The following is a 26,724-nucleotide window of genomic DNA, read 5'->3' as shown; positions in this document are numbered from 1 at the left end:
TCAAGTATCATTTTCAAATATGACATTCCACTCAAAACTTTGGTTACAAACCAATGTTTCCAATTATGTTCAGCTAACAAGGAGTCCAGATTCTTGTTGAACCCATGCCAATAATTATATTGCCATGTAAATAAGAATATAGGAAATTCCAAATTCTGGAGGGATCCAGCAGGGAGTAAAACATTTATGTTTTTCTCCCATTTACAAAATGCATAGTATATTAAAAATTGTGTAAGTTATAAATAGCTTAAGAGAAAAGTTCCTTATTTCCATAAAATTGAGTATTAAAACATCAGTAATATTCCAAAAGAAACCCATAATCACCCCTCCTCCTTTCTTTCAGTCCTATGAAACGAATTCTTGCTTCACACATCTTGGGTTGGCAAGCTAATGAATCCATAACCTTCTCAATTAGAATTCTAGAAACCCTGACTCAATACAGTTGTAGGATCTCCAAGTTATTTAAGCAGCGTCATCAGAAACCTGTGCCCAAAAGTATGTGGTGTAGTCCTTACCATGGGTCTCTAACAAAGCCCTTTTTTGTTGAAGATGAAGCACTCTGGCCAATGGCTGATTGCAAGCACTATCGTTGAAGTATCAGAGTAAAACTCTCTGCATATTACTAAAGTGTTAAAGTGACTGATGGAGGCTTATTACAAAAATAAGGCAATTAATGAGAAATCTTGTTGTTTCTATGACATGCAACATTTTAAAAAATAACTGAAATTATGACTGATAACACTCTACTGTTGACTAATATCAGGCAAAGCACCATCAGGACTCTGGTAAATATAAACATCCTGAACAGCAAGGACATTGTCAGATCTCTCACTTCATAGACTTTCTGAAATATTTATATGTAACAACATTTTACCCATACAGATTTAACCTAGGGAAGGTTAGCGGCTCTTCTGAGATAACAACACTTCCCACGCATCTCATAACATATCAAATAAACCTGATTATTTTTAGCACCTCTCTTTCTAAAAAGTGAAAGAACAAATCCTTTGTGATTTGTTCCAGGAGCCCTTTAGGAAATCTCAAAGACAGTATTAGGTACCAAAAATATCATTTAAGATTTGATTTGGGGAAGGCAAAATGACAAAAGTTGTTGAATTGCATTGCCAAAGTGACAATAAAAGACTTTAAAAGTAAATAAAGGAGGTAACATAATTGTAAAAAAAAAAAAAAAAAAAAGACAAAAAACATTAGCTTCTTTTTTAAAAGTGCAAAGACTTTGTTCTTCTAAATAATCAAGGACATGATAAAGTCAACATAAAGCACAGGAAACTATTCTGATAAGATATAGAATCTCTGCCTTCCAGGCAGATAACTCATAAGATAAAGAAAATCTTTTTACAAACTCTTGATAATTAGAGACCAGTAATCTAAGAAAATTTTGTCATTTTAACAAATAGAAAACATAAATTGAGTTTTTTATGAGTATAACATTTCACACTAAATCTCATTTAAAAATCTTAGAAATAAACCCATCAAACGTTAGCAAATAAAAATCCCCTTTTTGCAAACTCTCTGTAACTTTCCGTATTCATTCAGGTATTTTTTACACTTGCATCTTTCTCATTCTGGAATAAATACTTAATTTACTTTAGGGAAAAAATAATCTTTTTTAAAAATAAAAACATATCTGCATACTGTGTATACTTAATTTAGCATAAGTCTAAGGTTTTAAATTACTAAAAATGGTTGAAAACTATCTGCAGGCTAACATACTCCACAACATAATTGCTGTTGGAATACAATTTTTCAGAATAAGTTAAATTTTTTATCTTTCTGAGGATTTTATGAATATTCAGTTTATATAATACGTGCTTAATTATCTCTAAACCAATTATAAAACAGCTCTTTGAAGGAGGTTGTATAATATAATTTGGTAATACCATCTGAAAGTAAGAAAATGCTGCATATGCACATACAGAGAGAGACAATAATAGAGAGCTTATAGCTTCAATTCTAAAATCTTACTTATGTTGCAGTCATAAACAAACAAACAAAAAATCCAAAACTTACTAGTTGGTATGAGAGAGCTGACTCTTGTTCTTTCCTCACCTTTACACTTTACATTTTTACCAGGAATTTTTTTTTCTGGAAGATGATACAAGTTGATTTTACCTGTTCCCAGCCAATAATTGCTGAGAAAACCTTTAAGAGTTCATTTGCCATGATGATTCTTTTTTGGAGAATATGGGCAAAGAACTGAGGAGAAACCAAGAGGCCATCTGGGTGTCTCCAAAGCCCATCTTTGTGGGTAAAACATTGTTTCCAAACAGCCTTTTCAGCCTCTGATGGTTGAATAGGAGACATTAGGAAATTGACAGGCTGGGGTAGAAAGAGAAAGGTCTGGCAAGGGTGGGTAGAAGGGTGGAGTAGGTTGAGGTGCTAAAAGGATCAGACAAAAGAATTCAAGGGAGTTGGAGGAAAGATAGAAGACAGAGGAGAAGAAGAGAGGAAGGAGGGATGATGGGAAAAGATAGGCTTAGATAAGCCAGTGTGGGGACATCCGAAGTTTCCCAAAAATGCAATGGGAATTCTAAATTGCCTTTGGTGGAAGTTACCATTACTAGGAGATGCTAGACTGAATTAGTGCTGTAACAGCAAAGCATATATAGTCAGTGGGAGAAGAGGAAGGAAGGTGCCAAATACAGTGAGAGTTAACCATGAGATTTACAGATAGTTACACCAAAGAGAGAAATGAAAGAAAAAAATCTATAAAGAACTTGGGAAGAGAATTCTACTTGACTAATTTCCTCACAATCCCTGGGACAGAGAGCCAAGGGAACCCCTTAGGGAATCTCTGAGGTCAAAGGAAAGGTGGAAATGCCCTGCACAATCTCCAAGTGTGGGGAACCTAGGAAAAACTGAAAAGGCTTCAGAGAAGGGGCAAAAATAATAATCGATTTGACTGAAAAAATTAAACTCCTTACCATGCTGCAACAGACAATATGCCTGGAACATTATTTTGAGAATTGAATTTGGCAAAGGAGCTGAGAATCACCTAGCAGCAGAGGAGTTAAAGGACCCACAAAGGCACCATAACCTGTAAGGGGATGGTGGGAGTCCATAGGGGAGGCCCAATCTCGAGCCAGGTTATAGCACCAGCAACTTCCAAATAAAGAACAAACTTGGGACCTAAATAAAGAGAGACTTCATTGGAAAGGCTTATTGCAAAACAGGAGAAAGGGACTTTTGCAATAGGAGGAGAGAGTCTATTGCAATAGGGAGAATTTCTGACCAAGAGATCTGCCAGCATTGCACAGCTAAGGCAGAAAGGGGTTTTTGTTTTATTGAGTTTTTTTTTTTTTTTTTTTAATTAAAAGACTACAGAACTGGGCTTGTGAATGTGGTATGAGCAAGGATGATGTGATTGGATGGTAGGTCAGTGACTGTTTTACACTAAAAACCAGCCTGTTCTTAAGAGGGGCCATTAGGGAAGGATTGCTATATGTTCATGCTGAGAGTGAGTCAAAGTTCAGGGTTTGGAGAGTGGTAGAGAATCTTAACCAAAGTTAAGCTGACAAGCATTTAGTTCTGACTGATCAGTGGAGCCAAAGCAGTCCAGCTATTCATTTAAAAGGCAACAAATGAGAATTTTTATATCTGCGTCTGTTCTATTATAAGTAAGCAAAGGAGACCTCTGTGAATTTTATCTAAGTCAGATGGAGAATAGTGCTTCTTTATAGTAGCCATGTCTGGGAACACGAAAAGGTGACAGTTTCATTAATCCTTGCATTTTCCAGGATCACAAGGCTCAGTAAATTTCACCCTCAATCCTGCTGCCATAGATGTCATTGTTCTTAGGCCGTCTATATTAGTGTTCTTCCCTCTGTCAAGAGGAAATCTTAAATGTCCGTTAGAACAAGAAGAATAAATTGGACACTAAGCTATTAAAGAGTGTCCTGCTTCTACTAAGGAAAACTTAGTATCTTAAATATCTTAAGGAAACTCCCTGTCTTTAAATCTTACTCTCTGCAGTATGATTTCCCAAAGTTAAAATCAAACAAGATCATTTTCTCATTTACATATCCTGACTTGTGCCTTATAGATTATAGACTTAATGGCATTTGGGGAAAGCTGGTGTGGTGTATCTTACGGATGGAGTAGATAGCGTGGATACAGAATAGGAAACCTAAACAAATGATGAAACATTTAAATTTACTATGGAGGTATCACAAGCCCTGAGGATGAAGTCGGGCTACATCCTAAAATATCAGTTAACAATCAAATGGAAAGATAAGATGAGAAGGTAAGATGGACTCAGGTCCAATTTTGTGCAGAGCGTGAACAGACACAAGAGCAATACAGTTTAGTTTAATAAGACCTGATTAAGTGCGTGATATTTGCAAGAAAATTATTAGGCCATGTAAGGTCAAGAATAAAATATAGATGTTTAAACTGTGGGATGGAACCATACGTAGAAATAGGGTTTAAGGATATAGGCAAGCACGTGAGTTAAGTTTAAATTTGGTTACAAAATAGGTAGGAGTCAAGTAACTGACATGAGGACTGTGACTAGAGGTCAAAGGTTCGGAACAGGTGGTGCATCTCTACACAGGTGGTCAAAGCATGACCATGGCCAAGCCAACTGTTTGTTTTGTTTTTGAGTTTTAATAATAATTATATTTCTTATCAGAGGGAGCCAGACTGGTTAGTTACCCTTAATTACAGAAAAAGATAGTACAATGTAGGGGAATATTTAGAGTTATCAAACTTTACATTTGCTTATCATTTAAACGTTTGATATTTTATTTTTCAGACACTTACTCCTTATATTCGCAAGTAATTGAAATTGACATGATGATTTAATACGTAATATCAAGCAAGATTCTTTCAATGTAATGTGTTAACAAAGTTAACTGAAAAAGATAGCCATTTGATTTGTTTGACGACTCTTAACAAGTCAACATTTTTTTTCCCTATGAGAAAAAGATCTGTCACCAGTTTGAACAATTTGAAAGTTCCATGCTCCATAGTAATACTGTAAAGTTTAGTTTAAGGACAATCCATGATTATGTTCCCAAATGCCATGCCTATTGCCTTTCTCTCTCTCACTCTCTCCCTCCCTCCTTCTCTCCCTCTCCCCCTCTCTCTTTCTCTCTCCTCTCCTACGTGCTTTCCTCTCTCTTTCAAATCCGAGCAAGAAAATTTAGGAGATAAATTTAACATAAATTTACTAACCATCTTCTTTCTGTCATGCATTGTTAACTTCTGCTGAATACAGATAAGATGCTGGAAAAAAGACCTGGTCTCCAGGAGCTAGCAGTTTATTGTGTAGCATTGTATCTCTTTTACTTGATTTTCTCTAATAATCTACCTTTCCTAGAACCATTGAAAAATTCATCTGCAGGAAGACTATTTATTTTCTACTTTTATTCTCAAAAGTATTTTTTTAAAATTAATGCCACTGGACCAGCCTCTATAATGTTTTACAAGAATGTGACTTGATATATTATGTTTAAAAGGCAATTTGAAGGCCAGAACAAGAGTTAGAAGAAAGTAGCAATAGCCTAATGCATCCTGATCTCTTCCTCGCCTGGGGAAATATAGGCCCTGGTTCCTATTCCCACACTTTCTGGCAGCATAAAGTAGTCACAGTACTACTTGTCTACCACCTACTGGAGAATAGGAGGAATCAAAGGAAAAGATGGGTTATGTGGTTCCAGAGCACACCCAGGAGACTATGGAGCTACTGCTGTCGCATACACAAGGCTCTATTCTATTGGAGACATGGGGCCTTAAGCAGAAAGGTTATTTAAACCCCAAAGCATAAATGAAACTGTTGGAAATGGAAAAATCCAATAAGCCAAAAGGCTGAGCTAACCTGTCTGGCAGAGCGTAGAACGTGGCAGCTTTTGGCAGAAGCAGTGAATTCTGAGCTTTATGTCAGTGTTATAAATTTTACTTCCCTTTTAATATCTCTATCAAAACCTTGCCCCAGATAAATTGTAAATCAGTTGACCAAGGTAATTTACTTATCCTGAGTCGGATGTTTGTGTATGGTAATTTTGCCTCCAGAAAAGGAAATGGCCTGCTTGTGGCTTCCTACCCGTTTGGCAGGCAGGAGGAAAACATCAGCTTACTGGCCAGTAATGCAGTCGCAAGAGTAAATGTGGGGCAGCAATTTAGAGGAGGCAAGAGGAAGGGATGAGGAGCTTTACCCTCCCAGTGGGAAAGAGATGTTGCTGGATTGGCAGGAGTTTCTCCGAGGATTAAACGAATTTGTTCTGATGGCAACCAGGTCACAATAATTACTCCCACCGCTCTGTAGCTTTTCAGTTGCCATTACCCTCCTGTGGCAGCTTATGGAAAAAAGTTGGCATAAAAATTAAGGGCACTGATTATTGTAACTAGGTAAATAAAGGGATAACAATTTTACTCAATTAAAGGCCTTGGCAAAGTGGCCCAAAGTAAGCCACAAAGGAAATCAACACACAATGCCATCTTATACAAATGTCTGAATTTACATTCACAAAGTTGGAATGTGGTCATTTTGGCCAAAGCAGAACTCTTCAGAGGTAAAGAACCATGCTCATAAAAGTAAATACATCAAGAGGTGATGACAATTTTAAATGGCAAGCAAAAAGATCAGAAGCTTTGTGTTCTTAATTTGTACCTTCTTAGTAAGTCTGTTACCATTTTAGTTAGAAAGGGCAACTTAGAAGGCAAAGACTTGGACCATTTTGTTTACTAGCATATCCCTAGCATCTGGAGCTATTCCTGGATTCAAAAGGGCTCATAAAACTTTTGTGAATGAATAGGTGACTTATTATGTAATAGATGAGTAAATGAATGAAGAATAGAACTGTTAAAACGTTCCCTTGAAAATCCTGAAATATGAGTAGGGGATACTAATCATATTAAGCCTAGATATTACAGTACTTGGTATTGTTTTTCTAATGATTCAATTTTAATATTAGAAGGCCACATTAAAATATAGTCACAACACAAAAACATGACTACATTGCTCTTTTATCGTGATTGCAGAAAATGCGTCTTGAAAGTGATAAATAATGTTTTTTTCACCTCTGTACACCTGTCTACCTCTTCTGTCCCTTCTATCTTAGTTCTCTTCATCCCTACTTGCTTACATTCCGTTTTGGGCTATTTAGTTTTTCCTCTTTCTTTCATTTCAACTTTTCTCTGTTCTCTTCCCTCTTCCCATTTATATTCCATCTTTCTCCACTTTATTCAGAATTTCATCAAAAGTTCTCCCTGAGCAAGGAGACATATCACATTACTCACTCTACCTCTAAATGACTATGACCGTTAAACATTGGCTCTGCTGCCTCCTTGGCCTGGCATCTCTTCCTGCCATTCTTCTTTTCTCTCCGATCACTTACTCATGCTAGAGGGCATCACAAAACTATTTTCTCTAAACAACTTTCACCAATCCCATCAGAGAGAGCTGATAATTACCTTCCTTTGAGCCTTCGCCATATAGTAAAAACCTCTTCCAGCACCTATCACACATCATTAGTAGGTATTCTTTTGTCTCTTCTCAGTTTGTAACCTCCTAAGAGTATTGGTTATAACACATTTATCTTATATCCACAGTTCTGGGCACAAAGTGCTCAATATTTGAACAGATGAATGAAAACATGAAGGAATTGAGAGCTGAGATTTGGTGAAAATGTATGCTTTATATTAAATGTATGCTTTATACACAAAAATCTGAGTCACTCTGTTTTTATAACATTAAACAAATTAAAATTGAATGCATTATTTAAATCCTAAATAAATACAAAAATAATTTGCTAAAATTCAAATGAGACAAATGCGACTTAAATCCAAAGATGACTTCTCTTCATCTTTTATTTTTTTCTAACTGGCACAATTTGCTCATGGAAATGTGTGTATATGTTATATGTGTATATATATACACACACACACACATATATATACACACACATATATATGTATGCTAAAATCTACATATGAAAGTCTTTATAGAAACTGAAATAATACTTCACAATATTAACTGTGAATATATGTGTGTAATGTGATCGATTAACTTGGATCCTAACTAGAATTTATTTCACTACATAGCATTATTGTCTTTTTCTATTGATTTCATCCTCTCTTGTATTTTCTGGACGCATTTCATTCAGTGCCAGTGAATCTGATTGGACTGTAAAACATGAAATGTGTAGCATCAAAACACAGCTGGAGCCAATGCCATTCTTTAGCCAGCTGGCATGAGCCATTGCTGTAGAAAGCAGCTGACTTCTGTTTTGGTAGAGTAAGCATTCCAACGTGTGCTGCTTTTAATTCACTCATCACCCAACAAACAAATTAGTCTAGAGAAGAAATCTATCAGCCACTGAGAGGAATGGGATTGATTGATAAAGAAGCTATCACTACTCCCTGCTTATGGTACATAGTGTGCTTCTCATGCTTTTAGCAAAGCAGTTTACACCATTTATATAGTACTTTCATCCTCAAGGCAAAACTTGAAAATTTTTAGGACTCGAGGAAGAAGGGGGTAGAGAAAATCTTGGGCAATGGACTTTATCTATATAACTATGCATATCTATCTATCTATCTGTCTGTCTATCTATCAACCTACCTACCTGTCTAGACATATATCTATGCATCTGTATATGTATTTATCTATCCATTTATTTTACATCCATCCTTAATTCATCTATCCATCTAGTTCTTCACTTACCCAGCTACATTTCTCTCTCCCATCTATGTACCTCTTATCTATCTGTTTATATCAATCTGTGTATAGCTCTACCAATTTATTTTTCCAACTCTCCTCCATCTCTTCATGTATCAGTAGCTCTGTATCAGTCTATAATCTATCTATCTATCTATCTATCTATCTATCTATCTATCTATCTATCTATCTATCTATATCTGTCTGTCTATCTATCTATCTATCATCTTTCTCCATCCTGTAATATCAGGGATAGAGTTCCACTCAACCTTTGCTTAAATTTCACCAAGAATGCAAAATTTACAATTCTACCAGGTAGCCAATTCTCTAATTGTCCACATCTAGTGACTTAGAAGTTAACTGCATTTTAATAATCTGCATTTGTTAGTCATGGCTTTGCTCTCCAGAAAATGTAAAATGAGTCTATTACCCCTTCCATCTGAAAAAAAAAAAAAAAATCTCCAGATTTTTGAAGAAAGCCAGTCTTTTTTATCCAGCACTTTTGCTCACTGGCCTAAATAAACCCCCTTCTTTACAGGATGCAGTTTTCTAACATTATATACTACAATGATCCTTTCCTGTACACTCACAAAGTTTGTCACTATCCCTTTTATTTAAATTATTGTGCAAGATTTAGAAATAAAGAGATCTTAGAACTGTGAGTTGTATTGGATTTATTCTCTAAATATTGAGACTAATACATGATTAACAAGCTTGAAAATACCACTTTTCATGTAATATTATTTGTTAATTGCTATTTAATAAATTGTTACAATCTATAAACAGCTCATACAACTTAATAAGAAAAAACAACCCAATCCAAAAATGGGCAAAAGACCTAAAGAAGCAATTCTCCAATGAAGACATACAAATGACCAATAGGTACATGAAAAAATGCTCAGTATCACTAATTATCAGACAAATGCAAATCAAAACTACAGTGAGGTATCACCTCACACCAGTCAGAATGACCATCATTAAAAAGTCCACTAATGATAAATGCTGGAGAGGGCATGGAGGAAAGGGAACCCTCCTACACTGCTGGTAGGAATGTCATTTGGTGCAGTCATTATGGAAAACAGTATGAAAATTCTTCAAAAACTAAAAATAGACTTAGCATATGATCCAGCAATCCCACTCCTGGCTATGTATCTGGAGGGAACTCTAATTTGAAAAGATACATGCACCCCAGTGTTCATAGCAGCACTGTATACAATAGCTAAGACATAGAAACAACCTAAATGTCCATTGACAGATGACTGGATAAAGAAGTTGTGGTATATTTACACAATGGAATACTACTCATCCATAAAAAAGAATAAAATAATGTCATTTGCAACAACATGGATAGACCTAGAGACCGTCATTCCAAGTGATGTAAGCCAGAAAGAGAAAGAAAAATACCATATGATATCACTCATATGTGGAATCTAAAAAAAAGAAAAAAACAAAGAGGACACTCATGAACTCATCTACAAAACAGAAACAGATTCACAGACATAGTAAACAATCTTAGTGTTACTGGGGAAAAGGGTGGGAAGGAATAAATTTGGGAGTTTGAAATTTGTAAATGTTAGCCACTGTATTTCAAAATAGATTTTTTAAAAAGTTTCTTCTGTATAGTACAGGGAACTATATCCAATATCTTGTAATAATCCTTAATGAAAAAGAATATGAAAATGAATATATATATGTGTATGTGCATGACTGGGACATTGTGCTGTATAACAGAAACTGAAACATTTTAATTGACTGTATGTCAGTAAAAAATAAAATAAAATAAATTATTATAATCTTAGCAGCTTAAGATAATCCACAGTTGTTATCTCATAGTTTCTGTGAGTCAGGAATCTAGGCTCAGCTGCTAGACCCTCTGCTAGGATATCACAAGGCTGCCATGAGTGTCATCCAAACTATGCTCTCATGTGGAGGCTTAACTGGGAGGATTCCATTTCCAATCTCACTCAAGTTGTTGGCAGATCCATTTCCACATGACTGTAGAAACGCCCTGACCTCTTCCTGGTTAATGGCTGGAGGCTTCCCTCGGGTCCTAGAGACCACTCTCAGCAGCTTGCCAGTAAGCTTTCTAGCAGGGATGCTTACTTCCTCAAAGCCAACTAGGGAGAAATCTGTGGAGCAAGTCTACTGGCAAAATGAAATCTTATATAATTGTGGGAGTAAAATCTCATCACCTTGGCCATATTCCATTGGTTCAAAACAAGTCACAGATCCCACCTACGTTCAAAGAAAGAAGTTTAAATACAAACAAATGTGATCACCGGCAGGTAGGGATCATAGAGGTGTCCTTTGAGTCTTTCACCAAATATCCAATGAATCAAAATAGTATCAAGTGATACAGCATCTGAGTGTATGATAGTGATTTGTTTTTAATGTTTCATGGAACTTCTTAGAAAACAAAACTGCCATGAGCCCTCTCTATATCATTGAGGGTGAGGACCGAGTCCTGGTAGATGTAATGGATTGAATTAATAACCTCAATTTTTCAAACCTCTCTGTATCCAGCCCTTTTCCATGCAATGTTGCAATCCCTATTCACTGTGAACAGTGCTTTACTTTCCTAACAATTTGAATCTAAGTTCAATAAAATGTTATCTATTACATTAGTTTTATAGGGCTGCACACACACACACACAAAATAGCCACAAACTTGGTGGCTTAAAACAACAGAAATTTATTCTCTCAAGTTCTGGATGGCAGAGATCCAAAATCCAGGTGTCATCAGGGTTGTACTGCCTCCAGAGGCTCTGGGAAGAACCCTTCCTTGACTCTTCCACAGTTGGAAGTGGCTAGAGGCATTTCTTGATTTGCTGTTGCCTAATTCCAGTATCTACCTCTGTCTTCCCATGGTTTTCTCTTCTATTTCTGTGTCTATCCCTCTTCTCTCTGTTATCAGTACCCTTGTAGCTAGATTTTGGGTCCACCACAATAATCCAGGATGATCTCATCTTGAGTTCCTTAATTACATCTGCAAGATGCTTTTTTCAAATAAGCTCAAATAGGCTTCAAATAAGGTTCTGGGAAGTGGATGTATCTTTTTAGGGGCCACTCTTCAACCTACTAAATCTTCTTTGACCAAAGAGAGGCTTCACAAATGTGATGCGACACAACACTAGTGAGATTGGGCTTCTTCTCTTGAACTTCTCCCATCTCCATAAAAAGTTTGTACTTGAGCTAGCCACCAGGTCACAGGAGGAGGCAAACATGGTGCTCCAGATATGGTATCCCAGCCAAACCCAGACTAGAACTAAACCCTCAGCTTATTTGGAGATGTAGGATAGAGTCCAACCAGGCCAACCAATAGCATCTAAACTACACAAATAGGTGAGACACAAGTATTTATTATTGTATGCCACTGTAGTTCTGTGGTTGCTTGTTAGGTAACAACTAAGTAACTCTGTGTGTGTGTGTGTATGTATATGAGTATGTACATATTTCCTTTTTAGTTTGTTTAGGATCCATTTCCTGCTAGATGTTCCTCTAATCTCCCCTAACTTCAGGAACAAAAGTTTTCACTTCTAACTCTTGCATTTTCTTTGAGCAAAACTTCCTCCCAGAAAAGTTATCTGCCACAATTAATTCATGCTAATACGAAAATTTAAGTCATTTAAACTTGTCTCAAGGTTATTTAATTTATCGTTAATGAGATAATAGCTATGAGACACATAACTATTCAACCCACAAGAAAACAGGCAGAGATGATTGAGGTAATTTGCCTAGAGTACACACACAGTTAGTAAGCAGTACAGCTTTGTTCGATCCAGACAACCTAAGCCCCAGGGACTGTTTTTAGCCTACACTCACTGCCATGATGATAGAATAAAACTCTGCTCCTTTACTCACCGTTGTAAAGTATTAGTGACAGAGGGCAGATGGAGAAAGACTGTTTTGGGAAGGGATTCCTGAAATGCAGAATTTGAAACCACTTTTATAAGACCTTTGGGAAAGATGGAGGCCTATATTTCTGCTATGGTTCTTGACTCTATCCAGTCCAACCCTAAAAATACTAATGCAGGAATTTGCCTTTCATTATTAGCCTTATGCCCCATGATTTCCTGCTGAATATTCTTAGAATTCAAAACCCTTTTTAAAAAATTTATAATCCATTTTATGTTCACTAAGCATTCAGTCATATATTAGCTTTAGATTTCCTCACCACAGGGTTGTTGGTATGGTGTAAATATTGCCTAATCTTGCCTTACAGAGTGCATAGTATGTCACTGGCATTTAATGATTTTCCATTTGCTTAGGCTCACAATACATATTAATATAAATTTAACACTAATGCACAATCCACATTCTTTGTAACACATGTAGTGTAGAATTTTAATAAAGAGATTAAAATTTTAATATTCAAAATATGGATTATATATTCCAGGGAGGTGTAGAATAATTCTAGTGTGTTATGGCAAATTATGTAATATAAGGATAAAAGGAGAGACCTTGGACATGGACTGAATTGTTTTCCAATATTAGCTCCACTGTTTACTAGTTATAGGACCTTGAGTGTGTTATTTAACTTATTTTAACTATAGTCTTCTTTCTTGTATAATACATATATAATTCATATTAATGCTGATAGATATAAATTATTTTAATCACCTTAAAAAAGATTTACTGTTATAACAAAATTTCTTTCATATATTTTTGTCTCTTTTTCCTCCAAAATAACCCTGCCATATTTACTGTTGGTCTCTTGGTGGCTGTGATACAATGCTGCTTCTACTGCCGTCCTTATATTAAACTAGGAGTAAAGTTAAAAGGCTATTGATGTTGGTATTATCTTTATGATCCTACCATATGAGATGAAAGACCAGCTCTTACCTCTTCAAGACTTTTTCTAGACAGGGTTAGTCTTCAGTCTCACATCTGTTATAACACATCTTGGTTATATTTTATTTTTGTGTATGTGATTCCCCTATAAAATTGAAAAAAAAATTTTTTTAAATATCCCTGGGCTAAGAAGTACTTATGTATAATAAGGATTCTGTTAGGAAACAAAATAATAGTCAGATTTTTTAACTCAGCTGTTCTCAAAGTTTTACTCTAAGACCCCCTTGACATATGTAAAAAAAATAATTACTTCATATACTTAAAACTACATACTCACATGCTTTAAAAAGTTGAGGACTACAAAAAATTTTTGTTTATATGGGTTAAATCTGTCACTGTTTAATATATTAAAATTGAAGTTAATTATTGAAGTATTTATTGAGTCATTTGAAGTGAATAATAACAGACTTGTTACATGTTATACATTTTTATGAAAAAAATTCTCAAAAATAAAATATAAGTTGGAAAGAATTGTACAGTTTCCTATTTTTGTGAATCTCCTTAATGTCTTAATTAATTGAAGGCATATATGCCTTCTCATATATGCTTCTGCATTCAATCTGTTGCAATATTTTGTTGGACTGAAATATTTGAAAAAAATTCAGCCTTGCATAAAATGATAATTTATGTCATTCCATAGTTGCCTTATTCTCTGGCAGCATTTTGGCTTAATCAGATTCTTTATTTCAAGGGATAACAGATCTTCATTTCCACAGGATTCACGTGTTACTGGCTGTCTCTTTATTGAATCACTTCTCCATGTTCCCACTGTGTAGCAGCAATCTGATTTCCCCTTGGCAGTCAAGACTGTCATGGGTTGAATGTGTGGGGCCCATGTAAGTGGATGAAAAACTAGAGCTCTCTCTCTGCCATATGGGGATGCAGCAAAAAGGTGGCTGTCTGTAAATAAAGATGAGAGCCCTTACCAAGAACCCAGCCATGCTGGCACCCTGAGTTCAGAGGTCTAAGCCTCCAAATATGTGAGAGATTAATGTTTGTTATTTAATCCACACAGTCCCTGGTGCTCTGTTATAGCAGCCCAAGCTGACTGAGACAAAAATCAATCACTTTTGCCCTTTTTGCATTTTTGATCCATGAGAAGCCCACTGTATCCCGGGGGCAGTTTCAGCAATCAGTTTAATGAAATTATGGCTGTATTCTCTAATAGAAGCTTTTCTCCCTTGGGATGTAGGACCTCTAAACTCACTTACGTTCTAGGGAGGAAGACAAAACAACATCATCTATCTATAAATATACATAAACATAAATAGAAATAAGTATGTAGTATAATTGAGGCCACTCCTATCTTCACTTCTTAGTACCTGTTCTCCTCAGTCCTGTCTAAGGAATAAGTGCCATGTATTGATTGCTAGCTTAAGATATAGACCACATTCTGTTGGATAGCACCCCACTCTCTCAAAATGTTGTCTCCCAACTAGTGCCATAACTGAGCTTTCAATAGGCCATGCCACACTCCTATCAGGTTGGCTGCTTCTGTATGTGAAGTACCTGGTAAGACCAGTTGCATGGATATGGGCCCATTCCCTCAATAGTATGGTAAAATCAGTTCCCTTATCAAAAGCAATGTTGTATAGGATTAACAGAGTAATGAATGAAACAGTCTGTATGTCTACCAATGGTTATACTAGCAAAGTTGTTTAAGGCATGTAAAGATAACTATATTTGGATTAGTTATGCTCAAGAGGATGAATGGCTCCCTCTTCAATGAATAAGGGGTGCAATGTAATCATTTTTTGTCAAATGATTAACAGCTCTACCTGAGTAGTGGTACAAAATCAGGATCTCAGTATTGCTCTCTGCTATTTGCAAGTTTTGCACTCAGCAAGAATGGTAGTCAGACCCATCTTGGTTAGGTAAAATACAACTTGTTGAAATATGGTTACCTTCTAACCCTGTTGCTATAACCACTTTAAACATGGGCTAATTGAGCAAACACTAGGGTAAAGAAGGTTGGCATACAGAGGATTATTCATCTTGTGTAATCAGTTATAAGAGTGGAAGACCTCAGTTGTTGACTGTTCTAATAAATCATATATCTACATTTTTTCCAGACTTCACTGTAACCAATCTGTTAATTTTATTCTAAATAAGTCATTGAGGAGTGGCTACAGAATCTGGTAACTATTACCCATGAGGTAGTATCAATCTATTCCTTAGGCCATCTTTTCTTCCAATGAAAGTGGTAAGATGTCCTGTGTTTAAGTTTTGCCCTGTGGGAAAATTTTTCTTCACTACTGTCATTCAGTAAACCATGCAGAAACATCTGAAACTCGATGTTTTTTCCCCCTTTTCTGTTAAAAGAAAGAAACCACAAATGTGGATTTAGAAAAAAGATTATAAAATATCAGGACGATTACTGTAATAGTCAGAGGTGCCCAGTTATGAAACTTCATTTTGCCTTTTTGACTTGCTTAAGCCTGGTGTCATATAAAACTGCTTTCTTTTACTAATAGAATCCTGTAGCATACACCCAATTTAATGATTGGATGCACCATATGTGATGGGCAGTGTAAGTATCAATGTACTTGGTGTCCTAGATTAAGCATTGAATTTCTACCACAGCACAATTATAAGTCCTGAACTGCTCTGGATAAAGATAGTTATTGGCAGAAAAGGACATGGCTTTGCTCCAACATTCTACAGATGCGTACTGTGATTCTCCCAGTGGGGCTTCAGAACTGCTCCACACAATATCCTTATTTGCCATAGACGGTTCAAGCTTTATATGCAAGGGCAGAACAGCTTGCATCACAGACTAAACCTGCTGCAGAGCCTTTTCTTCCCCCATCGGTAATCAAAACTGGTATCCTTATGGATTACCTGGTAGATAAGTCAGAGAATCTCATCTAAATGTGTTACATGTTACAAACAAAATCCAAAGGTGCCCACCAAGCTTCTTTATTTGTGATGGATAGAGCAAAGTAGAACAATTTGTTTAATTTAGAAGGGATAGAATAACCTGAGAGACCACTGGACTCCTAGAAAATTTAACAATAATACTTTTATCTAGAATTGTATGGAATAATTTCCCATTCTCCAAAATTCATGTGTCTTATTAAGATATCTGGTGTACTTGCTTCTCCTGCCTATAGGGGTATCAAGGTAACTGAGGTCTCTGCAGATTATATTATAAGAAAGAGCAGGAGACTTGGCGTAGCTTTGAAAAAAGGTTTCCATCTGTGTATGGCGAAGAACTGTTTTCAGTGTTTCTTACTAAATAAAACAAGTAAGCAAAAAGAATTTCCAAGATTGGTTGCTTTATGACAGCTTTATATAGGGAATGTGCAATTTTTTTCAGTAAAATTTTAGTATCGTGAGCTTCAGTGATGGGTACTACTATATTATCAAGTTTATGATAATACACAGTTACTCTCCAAGATCAATAAAACATTTTTCATCAGCCAAAGGGAAATGATTACCTACCAACCCTGACCCTTCATGTTTTTGAGAGCAGCAGTATAATCTGCATTTTCTAACCGAATGTGGTATTGATATTGACTTACTATTTTGGTATAAAGTATAAAATGGGGAATGTTTTGATGGCTTCTGTTTGGTCTTTTCTGTCTTAACAAGGGTCAGGGAACTATTGTAGGGATCTTGCAAGTTGTTCGGTGTGTCTCTTTTAATTACACATTCAGAAACCCATGTTCTAACTAGAGGATGGGCCACTGGACCATCTACTCTATAATTTTTATAAATTCCACTCCGAATGGTGAGTTACAGTACCTATTCACATCCAGTATCTAATAATCTAAGGAGATCTTTGTCTTTTCAGTTTCTCAGTGTCTAGTCACTCTACAAATGGTCAAAAGTACTTCTGGGGAAAGTTTGAAGGAAATGTCAATGTACACATCTGTGGCTAAGGTTTCAGGTCTTTCTTAAAAAGGAGTCCTCTACTTTCCTCAGTATGTTCAATATCTATGAAATTACTTAGGTCTTAATTTTGTGTGAGAAACTTTGAATCTTCCTGTGGAGCCTACAGTCAGGTTTCTGCCCACCAGATATAAATTTCTCACTTGTAAGTGTAAAATAGCACATTATTAGTTCCCTTTATATTTCATTCCTAGGGAGCTTGTGATCAATTATTTTCCTTCGTAGAACTCACTTGGTTCAAATAATCTGATTAAAACTAAGTCCATGAGGCTTACTAGGGTAATTACACCCACCTGTTTTGTCTGTTAGGCACTGCAAAATGGCCTCCACCATTCAGAGATGCCATTATTCCTATTGAAATCAGAGAGTCCAATTCCATAATATCCTTGCCCACTATAATCTTCAACTTACAGAGGCCACTCATTACAAATCTTTTCATGATGATAGCATTCCCCACAAACACAAAAATTTATTTCTTAATGTTTCAGGCCACTCAGATCAGTTACAACATGCCCATCTACTAAGCTTTCAGATGCCTCCCTCTATATAATGCCTAGAAATCTAGCATCTTAGATTCACTGACTGTAGATAACTGTTTACTCCAGGCTTCAATATGCTAAATAATTAAATTCTTAAGCACACTCACAAGTGCTTGGGCCAGCATATCAAATGCCAAATACTGGATTAAAGCCACTGTTTTGATAAATTTGGTCCTGTTAGATTTAATACCCATAGATGTAGTAAGATCTTGAAATTTTATTTGGTGCCTAGCCTATCTCCTCTTATAGAAACTAGATTTCTTAGTCTGGAGTTTGAGTCCAGAGGCACTAACAGATAGTGGGGGGGTGGGTATTTAAGAAAAATAAACATCTCTTTGGAAGCAACTGCGCCAGGTCAAGTCATTAATGGATTTTTGTAAAAGGGAATGCTAATTTCCTTAGACAGTGGAAGAAGAGCTTCTTCTGATGAGAGTGGATTTAAAAAATATTTTAAGAACAGATGCCCAATTTTGTTCGTATCTACCAAAATGTCCCCAAACCAAGTCTTTAAATCCTGCTTATCCTCACCAGGGTCCTATTCCAAGCCTGAGAGACTTGAGATTGGAAGTTGCTCATTTAACTGGCCTTGCAAGTCTTAACCTACACAGTCTGATTTAGAGCCAAGTCGTCAGCATGCCTTTCTTCCAGAAATATAAGATTGTTTTAAGTCTATCATGGAAGCTTCCCACCTGTATTTGCAATTCAGAAATAAAGGCATTTTCAATTACTATTTTCTTTTTGCCCATTCTCCAGCACCGAGATATGCATTCTACCTCACAGTTTTACTGCAACCATTATAATTTTCATGTTTTTCACACTTGATTGAAACAACACTTGATTACACAAACCTTTGTCTTCCATTAGTACTCCAGGCTAATGTACTCAGCTGGAGTAAGTTTTAAAGGCTCGCAGCATATGCATTTCCACAGAGCCCTGCACTCGCTAAGACTCAGCACTTGTTTTAATGCTCTGTTGTTACTGTCTTGAAATTTTTGATGAGTTTGAAACAAGGGAACCAGCATTTTTATTTTTGCATTGAGGACTGCAAATTATGTGGCCAGTCAGCCACCAGTAGTGATAATTTGGGTAAGTCTGGTGTCAGTGAATAACAGACTATCATTGTTCTGCTTTCCCCTGCAAGTATACCACTCTTGTGTTCAACTAACAGATGATCCATCTGGTTCCAGAATTCTGTCTGAGCTTGTGCTTCTTGGTGGTATATTTTCAATCATCTACTCTACTTCTCAGCTTTTTGTCCACTCTGATGGCTCAATTGAAAGGATTTCAATGAAAAGAATATTTATATAAGTATGAACAGACTTTAGGGAAGCAACAAAGGGGTTTGAGTTTTTTAGAAACTAGCAGTAGTGAAAAAGGTCTTTCATCAATAAATTATAGTCATGGAAGGACACAGTCACTACCGTAAACACAGTTGAAACAAGCCTGAATTGGAGGAGTAATGGCCTGACTTTTCTCTCATTAGTGAAACCCAGCTCAAAGCCTGCAGAGGAATCCAAGTGATGCCATCATAGCAATCAGACAATCAAAGCAGAGAAGGATTGAGAATGAATCTGGTGGGCCGGGGCAACAGGAAAAAAAAAAAAAAAAAAAAAAAAAAACACAAAATAAAACTTTAATGCTGTCTGAAATCCCTGTGTGCTCTAAAAATTTGGAATGTTATAGCATAGAAGGGCTATTTAGCATAGAAGAGCTACAAGAGAGATAATGAAGAGAAATAATAGATTAGTAATTACTATCAAAATAGTGATTTAATTCGGGATTTAGCATTTAATATGTTGGCCTATGCATTGGAGAGTTTGATAGTTAAAAGTCTGATTCTTTATGATATTGAAGCCTGGAATAAACAATGACCTACAGTGAATGAAGCTAAGATCTTGTGAGTGAAAGAAGTACTTCATAAAATTTATGTAGCACTTTTTAAATTTATTGGACTGCCATATACTTACACTTTTGATAGGCATCAAAGGATTTTTATATATATTTATATATATTTTTATATATATTTAACCTCATGTCAAAAATGTGTTTATCCTTTTGTTGTATTCTTTTCATTAAAATATTGGTTTAATTCTATTTTGTGTTTTTTTAATTATATCTCCATATTCTTTACAAGCATATCAGTAACATAGTTGTTGAACAGCCTTAGAATTTATATTCCCTGAAGATCCTTACTGTAAATTTTCCACTAACATGTTCTAGCACTAACACATAAGTAGTATAATGAATGCTTTTTTGTGTGATGAGAAAGAACTGGAAATGACGATTCAAACCTTGACACAAACTTTATTGGGGCAAGTGATTGAGATATCCTTCTTCTCTTTCGGCTTCCATAATTACTCTGTTGTTATTTCTTGGAAATGTGTTCATAAAAATAAGCAAAAAAAGAAGAGTCACTAAGTTTTTGTTTATTTCTGTTATTTTTTCAATGTAAATAGTACCATTAATGAATTATATTCATAGAATTGATTTTCGATCATTTAATCAAAGGTTGATAATCTAAAGAAAACCGCTGTTCGAGTCTTATGCAGATAGTTCTCTAAAGAGTTGAGCATATATCTAAACTAATAATACTGCTAAAGTTTATGCATTAACAAAGTAAACTAGCCCCCAATGCCCTCAAACAGACTACAACTCTCTACAATGTAAAGTGGCAGTTATTGTTAATAAACTGAGTAATAAAATTTATACCAGGAAATATTACAAATAAATATAGGCAGTTCCCTACTACTTAGATTCATTAAACTGAAAGCATATAAGATAAAAGAAAAAAAAGTATTGGAAATTAATTAGTGTGAAATAAAACCAACCTCATTGTGAAATCACTTTAAAATGATTTAATTAAGAGAAAGCCAAGGAACATGCACATTTATGGATCTTCATTATGTCCTGATTTTAAAAGGGGCCCTGGAGAATTTTCTGGACTCTTGTCTTCCTAGTGCTCAAGTAAGAAGCAAAGGAGAGCTTACAAAAGATCCTTAATTCTGTCAGACAATGAGAGTATCACAAAGCATAGAAGTGCTTTCAGGGAAAGCATCATAACTAGTGCCCACCTGTCTACTCCATACGCTCACTAAAGAAGTATGTCAGCAAGTGTTGACAACCAAAAATTACTACCCCCATTCTTTTAGAAAGGAAGAGAAAGTTATAAATGAGTAACTACTGTAGAAGCAAGGAGGACAGAGGTAAACAGGAAGAACTAACACGCCAGAAGTAAGAGATCATGGTTCTAAAGGTAAGACTTGTCTTGTGTCACAGTGCTCTGGATTAGATATTGCTGGAACAGTGATATATGGTCCTTGCTGTTGTGGACTAGTGTTTGTCCAGATAGCCTCAATCAGTTAATATTTTGGTCAAACATCTCACATGTCATAGGTGAGTATTTTTCATTTCTTCATTATTTTATTTAATAACTAATAACTGCGGTTCTGTTCTTTGCTAAGTATTACCCTAGGTGTAGGAATAAAACAATGAAAAATTACCTAGCGTCTCTGACCTCAGAGAACATAGGTTAAGTAAAATAAAGAATATAGTTTTCTTTAGTAAATATAACAAGTTAACATCAGCCCTAAATTACTGTAAATTATGTCAGGTATAATAAGGAATTGTTCATATTCAGTGATAACTCGAAAAAGTTGATGTAGATATTTTTCCTGCTGTAAGAATCAAGGCAGTATTCCTGGCTTCTTTCTTTTCTAAAATTTGATTCAGTTGTCTCCAGCTGATTTATACTACTTTGCTTTTATTATTGACTTTGGCAGTTTGTTACTTATTTCAACAACCCTTTTTTTGTAATGAAATTTTTAAAATCATTTATAGGCTATGCTTGTACTTAATTTCAAGGCATGAACTTGTGTTTTTAAATGGGTTACTCCTTCAAGCAGCAGATCTGTTTTTTCTCTTCTTCAGATTTTTTTGCATTTCTGCAAGATCTCACATATTGACCTCCTTTTTTTCTAAGACGTTGGAGGCTTTCAAAGAGTGAAGCTTAAGCACGCAGTTAAGAGCAATGAAGCACAAAATTGCTCATGCAAGAAATACCATCATTTTCCTTGTGCATCTGAAAATAAGGGATTTATGCTGTCCAATCATGAGCTAACCAGTAGGATGAGGGCACAGGAGCATGTGCAACCTACTATTACATTTTAACAAATTCAGCGGACAGTTTGGTACTCACAATTACAAACTGATAAACACCCAGTTGCTGATACGCCTTTTTCCTTGCTGCACACGCTCTTATTTGTTTTTTACGTTGTGGTTTTGGCCCTTTGTCTATCCATATTCTATGTGTCACAAAGCTTTTTCAAGGGAGATTAATAATATTTTATTACAGACTTTTAGGTTTTCTAAGATCCAGTTAAAGACAGAGGGCTACAAAGAAAAGAAGTGGGCAAGAAGCCAGTAAATCATCTTCACGTCCTAGTCTCCTGCAATCTGTTTAAGATCTACCGGATTCAATAGCTGAACTGGAGTAGAGCCCAGTCTAGACTCTGGTCCACTAGACCATGATATTTTCCACATTAAACAGCTGCATCCTAAATTGCTATTCACTGAAACAGGCAATTGAATATATTTTCATCCTCCATACCCAACCTTTTCTGTATAGTTTTGTTATTAGAAGCTTATTGCCACAATTATGGAATATCAGTGTTTACCTTTTGTCCTCTCTGCTTTCAAAAACTTCATTCTGGTTCACAGCCAGTTCTATTCCTGACTCCTCCGTGGTTTCTTCTCATGGATTCCACATTTTCTTTTTTCAGTCTTATAACAACTGTGGAATTATGTTCACCATATTTTTCTCAGCCACAAGGAGACAATTACTGTACTATCTTTCCATTATTAGAGAAGAGATGCTACAGAGTAAAAGGAGCACTGGATAAAAGGAGTTTAAAAATTCATGAAATTGTTTTGGCCTCCATTATTAAATTTCTATCACTTTAAGTAATTATTTTATCCATTTCTTTAAATATAATTAAGAGAATAATCATAACTCCTTTACTCATCAAAAAATAATTGATAGGATTTATTCTATTTGAATAGATATTAAAAGTCAGCTATATGAAGTCTTGTGAACATAGTAAATCAAAAAAAGGTTATTCATTTTTATGAAGGTAATGCACATGATTAGTCAGTTTGAATTGATCAGTGTAATACTGATAAAATTCCTTTTCCCTCTCTTTGTTTGCATTGTTTCCACACTGTTATCATTGATCCTTCCTCTTCCCCTCCAGCCCAACAAATCTTGCAAGGTCTGTTTCAAATTTCACCTCTTCCATAGAGCTGTCTGAAGAATTCCAGTTAATCTTGACCTTTTCTAAAGCTGACGGTCAGTAAAACTTAATAATACATATTGGTTAATTTTCTAAAATAATTTGTCATTTAAAATACACTTTATTGACCATTTCAGAATACTGTTTTGAAAATACAGCTTTCTTAACTGAAAAATTATATAGTTGAAAGAGCAGTGCTAAAGTCTTGAGATAAAAGTTTCTTTCCAGATAGGCCAGAAGAACCTTGACCATCTTGGGTAATACCAGTTATTCACTTAAATTATTAACAGCTCTTATTTCATTGACAGAAGGATCTCGATGAAAATGTATGTCCATAGCATTTCATATATGACTTATAGTGAAGTGAGTTAATGTCACACAGTGATTACAGCATCAATGGGGAACAGCCACCATTAGTCACTGCATATTTGCTGGAAACTAGAACTGGACCCTGTAGTGATGGTACAAGGACCAGTTGTTAAAGATGCTCAAACATCTAGGCTGATAAAAGCAGCTCAATTCATATGAGGCTGTAAGAGCATGCACAAATAAGGGGAAAGATGTGTTTGCTTTTTTGCTTTTAAATATCCCTATATAAAAGGAATATGAAACAGCCTCTGTTAGAATCAGTGAAGGGATGGCTGAATAGCTGCAGTGATTTCTGTAAGCATACTCAGTGGGACTAGAGTCTAAATCTCTCCTTCATTGCACACAATCTCTTGCATCCTCCTGTGCTCCTCACCTCATGGCTAGGGGAGTTCCAGGAAACAAAGTTATATCCATTTCAGGTGCATTACAGGCAATAGCTGCAAAGTCTCTTGCTAATCTGTTTATAATGTTTGTGAAGTAGCCCTTTTTGTTGTCTGTCTTGATAAATCTTATTTAAAATGACTTCTAAGTGAGTGAGTACACATATGGATGGTTATTTAATATTTCTCTTTCTTCTCTTGGGTTCTGAAAATCTCAGTATCATAGTTTCTCTGATTTTGAGTGTATTCCATGAATTATGACATTGCACTCTTCCCTTAATACATGCCCCTTATTTGGTTCTTCTTTTTTTCCCCCCCTTTATTCTGATTACTGGGTCTCTGAGACAGTATTTATAGAGAACAAGTAGCTTCAGAGGTATCTGCAAGAGTTTTGGTGGTGCAGACAGGTTGTATTTACTTTGGGAAGTCTTACCTGATCTCTCTTGGCTTTGCTTAAGTAGCTTTCTCTATCAGTTAAGATATTTTCAGCTGGAGAAGAGAGAAAATACAATTATAATTAGTTTTAAAAGAAAAGTTGATAAAAAGAAGTCTTGTGTAAGGCAGAGCCAGCTCATCAAGAGCCAGGATCTTTCATCTTTCCTTTCCACTATCCTCAGAATTTTGACTTTCAAACTTGGCTTGATGCCCTAATGGTTACAACACTGCTGCAGTTCCAGTCATCATGTCCTCAAATAAACCACTTGGCAGAGGAGAAAGTGATAGCCCCCCACCTGTCTTTTTATCAGGAAAAAAATCCTTCTGCAGGTCCCCAAAAGCACATTTCATATTTGTGTCATTAGTCACAGTTATATCACATGACCACACCTGAGCCAGTCACTTGCAAAAGGAAAAGCATGGTTATTACAAGCTTTGTCTAATCAACATTTTGTCTGGGGGCTGGGGAGGGGACCACTTTCCCTGAGTACCTGGGCCATCAATTCCTGAACAGAAGCCAGCTTCTTATAGCAAGGAATAAGGAGCTAATGGCTGCTGGGTGGGCTATCTACAGCATCTGCCACACTTTCCAGTGTGCTTCTGTAGCATTGCCACGGTACTTGTCTGTTTCCCGTATGTGACTGTACATTTCCACAAGACTGCGGATTGGCTTATCTATCTGCCAAGTCTCATAAACAATAGGTGATTTCATTAAGTGAACAAACTAATACTGGACGCTACCTTGTGGTATAAATGGTCAGTATGTTCTCAGGATGTATCAAGCTAGAGTGTCTGTGCTGCTCTGTGGGCTACAGGAAATCTACAAGTTCTTTCACTAACAGGCCTCACAAATCATGGAAGAGTAAGTTAAATTCTAATCTTTCTCTCTGTTTTGCTTTTTTTAATTTTTTATTAAATTTCACCATAGTATTTCTACATTGCATGGGTCACCTTTAGTACTATATGTAGGACACTTTAAAATATATATGCATGCATATATACTGGAGAAAGATGTTCTGTTTTGTCATTCTGTTGTTCCTAAGCAGGGAAAAGGCTATGTTTCATTTTTCTTATCACATATTTAGTAGAAGAAACAATATCTACGTACAGCTTACAAAAGAAAGTCTAGTGCAAAAACAAAGTACTAATTAATTTCCATTCATGTGATGTTATTATAATGTCTCTGAAAGACAGCTTAAGGCATAGTGAAGGAATAATGTGTTTTTTTTTTCATTTTGAAACAAATGAACTCATCTTGGATTCTAACTTCCAAATTAGTTTTGTAAAATAAAGTTCAGTCTGTAAAAGGAATGCACTATAATTAAGGAAAAGCAGTAGAATATATATATATATAGGTCATATACACAGAAAAAATGAAAGATGTAATATTCTAGAGGAAATCATGTTTTAGTTTCCTTTGAGAAATAAAATGGAACTTTTGTTCTTACAACTATATAAAAGTAGCATAGAATTAAAAAATCACATGTGTTCCAGTACCCATAGAAGTTAATTAAATATACTATTTAGATATATAGATATGGATATTATCTTTACGGAGATACATCCTTTACTCAAGTAGCATTTCTCAACAGTGGCACGGCTGACATTTGGGGCTGGATAACCCTTCGTTGCAGCATCCCTGGTCTCTGTCCACTAGATGTTGGTAGCATCAGCCCAGTTGTGACTCTGAAAAATGTCTCCAAACATTTCTAAATATCCCAAGGAGGGCAAATACACCTCTGGTTGAGAACTGCTACTGTAGATTAGCATAATTACAGAACTTTACATTTTAAAATATAACAGGTTAAAAATATATAGGTTTGGTAAGGCTAGTGGTTTTGAATTAGGTGATTGATACTGGAACCGTGTGCTATGGGAACTAAAGAAAGACAATGAGTTTGTTTGTAAGACATCACCATCCTTATTCTTTGTTCTGCAAGACGACTTATTAGGTCTCTCCCACCCGGCCAACTGCAGTAGAAGAAAGAAAGAAAACTCACTAATCCAATAAATATTTAGCAATCCGGGATTCCGCATTAATTGCCTCACTAAATTTTTTAGTCAAAAGGCATTTATTTTGTCACAAAAATGATTATCTAGAAGTGAAAAAGTAAACAAAAAAACTGGAATATTAAAACAGAAGAATGTACAAAGCAGTTGAGAAACTTGGAGAAGTTAAGTAAATTTTCATAAATCATTCAGGAAGTGTTTTCCATAGGATATGATATTGGAATTGGATTTTAAAAGAGAACAAAATTCCGGAAGATGAAACAAACTGTAAAATATAT

The sequence above is a fragment of the Camelus dromedarius genome, chromosome 1, assembly GCF_036321535.1.
Source record: "Camelus dromedarius isolate mCamDro1 chromosome 1, mCamDro1.pat, whole genome shotgun sequence".
In the NCBI taxonomy this organism is placed as follows: Eukaryota; Metazoa; Chordata; class Mammalia; order Artiodactyla; family Camelidae; genus Camelus; species Camelus dromedarius.
Note: the sequence above shows the minus strand (reverse complement) of the source record.